Source organism: Phascolarctos cinereus, unplaced genomic scaffold (genome assembly GCF_003287225.1).
Source record: "Phascolarctos cinereus isolate Bilbo 61053 unplaced genomic scaffold, phaCin_HiC Scaffold_2;HRSCAF=192, whole genome shotgun sequence".
In the NCBI taxonomy this organism is placed as follows: Eukaryota; Metazoa; Chordata; class Mammalia; order Diprotodontia; family Phascolarctidae; genus Phascolarctos; species Phascolarctos cinereus.
This window is the reverse complement of record NW_027555625.1, coordinates 182433282-182440181: the sequence shown is the minus strand read 5'-3', so window position 1 is coordinate 182440181 and position 6900 is coordinate 182433282. Positions and strand designations below refer to the sequence as shown.

At 35.0% G+C, this 6900-nt stretch overlaps 1 pseudogene; it reads left to right on the top strand.

Moving 5' to 3' along the window:
* Positions 1-2478: 2478 nt before the first annotated feature.
* LOC110198620 (myosin light polypeptide 6 pseudogene) lies at positions 2479-2934 on the top strand (annotated as a pseudogene).
* Positions 2935-6900: the final 3966 nt, after the last annotated feature.

Genomic DNA, 6900 nt, shown 5'->3' with positions numbered 1-6900 from the left:
TTGAAATAAAATTTTTATTTAGTTCTGGTCTTCTTATACAGACTAGAAATCCTTCTACTTTGTTAAATGACCATTTTTTTCCCTTGATCTATTATGCTTAATTTCCCTAAGTAAGTGATTCTTGGCTATAGTCGTAACTACTTTCCTCTCCAAGATATCATGTCTCATGACCTATGGTCTTTTATGCAGCTTGGCCCAAGTACTGTGTGATCCTAATTGTGGCTACCTGGTATTTTAATTGTTTCTTTCTGGATACTTCTAGGATCTTGTACTTGACCTGATAGTTTTGAAATTTGGCTATGCTATGTCTTGGAATTTTTATTTCTTTCAATGCCTGTTTTGCCCTCTGGTTCCCATGACATCAGGACAGCTTTCCTTGATAATTTATAAAAAAGTGCTATTCTTTTGATTATGGCTTTCAGGTAGTCCAATGATTCTGAACATTATCTCTTCCAGATGTATTTTCCAGATCAGTTGTAATTCCCATTAGTTATTTTTCTTTTTTCTTTTTCATTTTTTTTTTCACTTTGGTTGATTTATTAACTCTCAAAGGGTAATAGCTTCCACTTGCCAATTCTAACCTTTACAGTGTTGCTTTCCTTAAGTAGTTTTTATACTTTGTATTCCATTTGGCCAATTGTACTCTTTAAGGAGTTGTTTTCTTCAGTGGATTTTAATATCTCCTTTTCCATTTGGCCAATGCTACTTCTTAAGTAGTTTTCCAAAATGGTGTGTGCTTAGGCCAGGTGTTTTTCTTTTTTTTCTGCTTTTACCCAGGGCTACACTGAAGCATGTGGAGGTCTCACCCTTGGAGGCTGCCCTTCCACCTATGCCTGCAATGAAGCATGTGGAGGTCTGATCACAGCAGGAAGCCTGCCCACCCAGGGCTACACTGAAGCATGTGGTGGTTCTTTAAGCTGGAGTCTGCTGTTTCCGCTGGCTATGTTAAGGCATATGAAGGGACAAAGTCTTGGTGTTTGCCTTCTTCACCACACTGGGACTCTGTGTCTCTTACTGGTTGTTTAAGGTAGGACTTGCTGCTGGCTTGCTGTGATGCTTCCTTTCCTGGACTGTGTTCCACTTTTATTCAAGTAAGAAGGCCTTTTCTTGCCAATCCTCCAAGTCTCCCAAGCTAAAAGACTGCTCCACTCCATCATTTTACTGACTCTACTGTTCCAAGATTTCTTCTGGGGCTCTTGTTCTATGGTTGTTTGGAGGTGAATATGGGGAAGCTACAGCGATTTGCTACTTACTCTGCCATCTTGGCTCCTGAAAGTCTCCCCATTTAAGGGAGGTAAAAGTCAGAAGCAAAACACTTTTGAGAATGAACAGGATAAAAGGAGAAAGGAAAAACATAAGCAGGGGGGAAATAGGATGAAGGGAAATACATAGTTGACAATCATTACTGTGACAAAAATACAATGAATTCTCTGATAAAGACTTCATTTCTCAAACATATGGAAAACTGGGTCATATTCATAGAAATAAGAGCCATTCCTCAATTGACAAGTGGCCAAAGGATATGAACAGGCAGTTTTCAGACAAAGTAATCAAAGCTATCTATAGTCCTATGGGGAAAAAATGTTCTAAATCACTATTGATGAAAGAAAGTCAAATTAAGACAACTCTGAGCTATTACCTCACACCTGTCAGATTTCCTAATGTGACAGAAATGGAAAATGACAAATGGAATGGATACGGGAAAATTAAACCACTATGTACTATTGGTGAAGTTGTATAATGATCCAATGATTCTGGAGAGCAATTTAGAATTCTGCCCAAACGGCTGTAAAACAATTCACACCCATTGAACAAACAAAACAACTACTATGTCTTTATCCCAAAGAGATATAAAAGGACCAATGTGTAAAAAAATAGTTATAACTGCTCTTTTAGTGGTGGTAAAGAATTGCAAATTGAAGGTATGTCCATCAAGATGTAGGCCCTTTCATCCTAGGAGCAAAGATCAAATTTAAAAGAAATAAAAAGATCAAAAAGAAAAAAAAGATAAGAAAAAAAAAAGAATCTAACCATAGAAATTTAGTATGGTGACTGGGAAGACCAAGGCACAAACTCAGAAGAGGACATTGGCAAAATACCTATGGGTAAAACCCCAAGGGAAAATGGGAAGTGGCCTCAAACACAGAAAGATTTATGGAAGACCTCCAAAAAAATCATGTAAGAGAGGTAGAAGAAAAATTGGGGAAAGGAATGAGAGTAATGTAAGGGAATAATGAAAAAAAAAGTCAACAGATTGGAAAACTGCTTAAAAAGTAGTATTGCCTAAATGGGAAAGGAGATACAAAAATCCACTGAAGAAAACAACTCCTTAAAGAGTACAGATGGCCAAATAGAAAAGAAAATACAAAAGCTAATTGGGAAAAACAGTATCTTTAAATTTAGATTTATGGGTACAGAGATGGAGCCATTACATACAGCAGCAGCAGTATGAGTGAGAGAGTGAGCTGCATGGCCAAGATGTGTGATTTCACAGAGGATCAGACAGCAGAGTTCAAGGAGACTTTCCAGATGTTTGACTGAACAGCAGATGGAAAAAACACTTCAGCCTTACAGCCATTGTGGGGATGTGATGTGAGCCCTGGGCTAGAACCCTACCAATGCTGAGGTGCTCAGGGTCTTAGGGAATCCCAAGAGTGATGAGATGAACGTGAAGGTGCTGGACTTTGAATACTTTCTGACAATGCTGCAGACTGTAGCACAGAATAAGGACTAGGGCACATATGAAGATTATGTAGAAGGGCTTCAGGTATTAGATAAGGAAGGGAATGGCACAGTCATAGGGGCTGAAATATGACATACCCTCAACCTGGGTGAGAAAATGCAGAGGAAGCAGTGGAACTGTTGGTGGCAGGTCATAAAGACAGCACTTATATCAACTATGAAGAGGTAGTCGAGATGGTGCTGAATGGCTGAGAACAACTCCTCTTTCCACAAAGAACACCCTAACTTTCTCAGTATGAAAATCATCCTCTTGCTTCTGAAGCAACTAAATACACTTTTAGGCTTGCCAGCATCCTTACTTCCAGCCCCCACCATATGTCCTCTTTGGCCTATTTGCTGTCAGCTTTCACCAAATAAACTTGCTATCTGCTCCTAAAAAATAAATAAATAAATAAATGAATAAATGAAGTTAGAATTGGGCAAGTGGAGGCTAATGACTTGATGAGATATCAGGAATCAATCAAATGAAATAAAAAGAATGAAAAAAGGAAGAAAATGTATAAAACCTCATGGGAAAAAAAAAACTGTCATGGAAAATAGATCCTGGAGAGACGATATCCGAATCATTGGACTACCTGGAAGCCATAATCAATTTGGCAAAATACAATAAACGTTCCTATTAAAAAGCATTAGAAAGCCTTTAAATCAATGGAACCTTGCTGAAAATGATTAGTATCTATCTAAAATTAAAAGCAAGCATTATCTGCAATGAGGATAAACTTGAAGTTATCCCAATAAGATCAGGAGTGAAGCAAGGCGTTCCATTATCACCATTATTATTCAATATTCTACTAGAAATTCTGAATGTAGTAATAACACAAGAAAAATAAATTGAAAATATGAAAATAGGCAATGAGGAAGCAATACTCTCCTTGCAGATATAATGGTGTACTTACAGGATGCTAGAAAAATCAACTAAAAATTAGGTGAAACAATAATAATCAACATCAGCAGTATACAAAATAATTCCACATAAAGCAGCAATATTTCCAAATACTAACAATAAAACTTGGCAAGAAGAGATAAAAAGAGACATTCTATTTAAAATAATTGCAGCCAACATAAAATACTTCCATGTCTATGTATCAAAACAAACCCGGGGATTAAGTGAACACAATTGTAAAACACTTTTCACATAAATAAATCAAAGCTAAACAAGTAGAGAAGTATTAATTGGTCAAGTATAGTCCAAGCCAATATAATAAAAATGACAACTCTACCTCAGTTAATTTACTTGTTCAGTGTCATGTCATGTCAATCAAACTACCAAATAATTATTTTATAGAGTTAGAAAAATACTAACAAAATCCACCTGGAAGAATGGGAGGTAAAGAATAATAAGGGAATCAATAGGGGAAAAAAATGTTAATGAAGGCAGCCTATCAGTTCCACATTTCAAACCATGTTAAAAAGTAGTAATCATCAAAACAATCTAGCATCAGCTAAGAAATATAGTTGTGGATCAGTGGAATTCATTAGGTACATAATACATAATAAATGACTGTAGCAACATGATGTTTGATAAGCTCAAAGATAAAAGATTTTAAGCTTAGAATTCAATATTTGACAAAAAATGCTGGGAAAACTGGAAAGTAGCTTGGCAGAAAATAGGCACAGACAAATATTTTATTTTATATACCAAGATAAGATAAAATGGATAGATAAATGATTTAGACATAAAGAGTGATATGATAAATAAATTAAGGGACCATAGGAAAATGTACTTGTCAGATATATGGATAATGGAAGAATTTATGACCAAATGAGAGAAAGAGGAGATTATGGGAAGCAAAATTTTGTTTACATGAAATTAAAACTTTTTTTTTTGCAAATGAAACCAATGTAGTCAAAGGATATGAAGAGGCAGTTTTAAGAAGAAGAAATCAAAGCTTTAAATAGTCACATAAAAATGTTCTAAATCCCTACTTATTAGAAATGGTAAATAAATACTACTGATAAGAAGTGATTAAAAATGAAAATTAAAACAACTTAGATAAAATCTCACACCTATCAGACTGGCTAACTTGAAAAAAAGGAAAATAAAAAATGTTGGTGGGGATTTGGAAAAAATCAAGACACTAATGCACTGTTAGAAGAGCTGTGAATTTTTCCAACCATTGTGTAGAACAATTCGAAATTACAGCCAAAAGGCTAAAAACAGCAACAACAACAACAACAACAACAGCAACAACTGTGCCTATCCTTTGACCCAATAATACCACAACAAGTGTTGTATCCCAATGACATCAAAAAAAAGGGAAAAGGACCTATTTGTACAAAATATTTATAATTGTTCTTTTTATGATGGCAAAGACTTTGAAATTATGAGAATGTCCATCAATTGGGGAATAGCTGAACAAGCTGTGGTATGTTGGTGTGATGGAATACTATTGTGTTATAAGAAATAATAAACATGGCAGCTTCAGAAAAACTTGGGAACTGCTATATGAACTCATGCAAAGTGAAGCAAGCAGAAGCAATGTTGTAAGGACAACCAACTATGAAAGACTTAGCTACTCTGAGCAAGACAATGATGCAAGATAGTTCAAAAGGGTCTATGATGAAAAATCCTGTCCACCTCCAGAGAAGGAACTGGAGAACTCTGAAAGCAAATTAAATTACATTTTTCTTTTACTTTAAAAAATCACTGTGGCACCCATAAAGAGTGGGGAGATATTTTATTTAGGAAAGGCGAATGAGACTTTTTCAATAGTGCAGGTGAAATGTTCTGAGGGTCTGAACTAGTTTGATAGGTATGTAAATAGGAAGAAAAGAATACATATAAGACAGGTTGTAGAAACAGAATTGATAATATATGTGGGATGAGTAAGAATATAGAGTTTAGGATGACACTGAATTGGGAACCTAGGTGATTGAAGGAATGGTGGTTTGTTCTACTTTGAGGGACAATTAGAAAGGGAGATAGCTGGAAGTGGGTGAGTAAATAACATATTAGGTGTAAGATGCCTAAACATAGAAAGTAAATCAACCTATTTGGTGATTCTTAGTTTCACAAAGGTATATATTGTTCGTTTCCTTTAAATAGTGAGCATCTTAGGTGCATTTGCAATATGATTCCATTTAATCCATTTTGATCTATATATAGCCACTTTGGAACATATCAACTATTTAAAATGAAGTGTGCCCTTAGAGAGTTAGGAATTTTTCTTTTAGGCATTGAGAGCTTTATTATACCTCATCACTTACAAGGGCACAAGGCCCTCTTGATTATGCAGTACTCAATTATGTACTTTTTTCTGAATTTCATGACAAGAAATTTTTGTTGGCTTAAGAAAGAAATGATGTATGACCTGCTCCACAGAAGAAGTTCATATTTGGTATCTTATATATTTAATGCTACATGAAGCTGAAAAATGCTGTGCAATGTCTTTATGCCAATTCACTGCACTCTTAATCTTCCCAAAGAAGCCAAGCATGCTACATAATCAGGTTTTTTTTTTTTGGTCATTGAAGTAACTCTTCATCCAGATTACCTTTGATAATTGAAGCCCTACCATGTTTGAAGTTCATTAGTCTTAATGGTTTGAAGCAGTAATATTTCAAGTTTAGTTTAGACCTTTCAATGACATCACTTTCTACTAATTTCCAAATGGAATATTGAATCATTTTATGTATTAACCCTGTGATCTCTATATATAATGTGGCCAATTACTCGCTTTTAAGAAGTGTGAAGTACAAGTTTTTCTCTAATGGTTCTCTCTACTGTTAAACTGAAGTAAAGTTTGTCAGCCATAATTCATGCCTTTATTTGGTTGTCATCATTAGCCACAATCCTTAATAATTTCAGTAGACCTTGAACTATACCCAAGGTCTGCTCACTCTCACAAAGCATCACCAAGAATCATAAGATCATAGACTCATAGGAACATTAGAGTCCATCCCATTTAAATAGTACCAGACAATTTCTACAATAATATCCCTAACAAGTTGTCATCTAACCTATACCTGAACATCTCCAATAAATGCGCAAACTTTTATTTTGTAAGTGTAAGAATCAACTTTCTTATAGCTCTGATTATTAGCTTTTGTATATTTCTCTTAGATTCAATTGAAATATAATTCTCTATAGTGTCTAAATACTGTCCTAGGTGTGACCTATACAGCAAAAGAGAACAAATCTAATCTCTGTTTCAGATT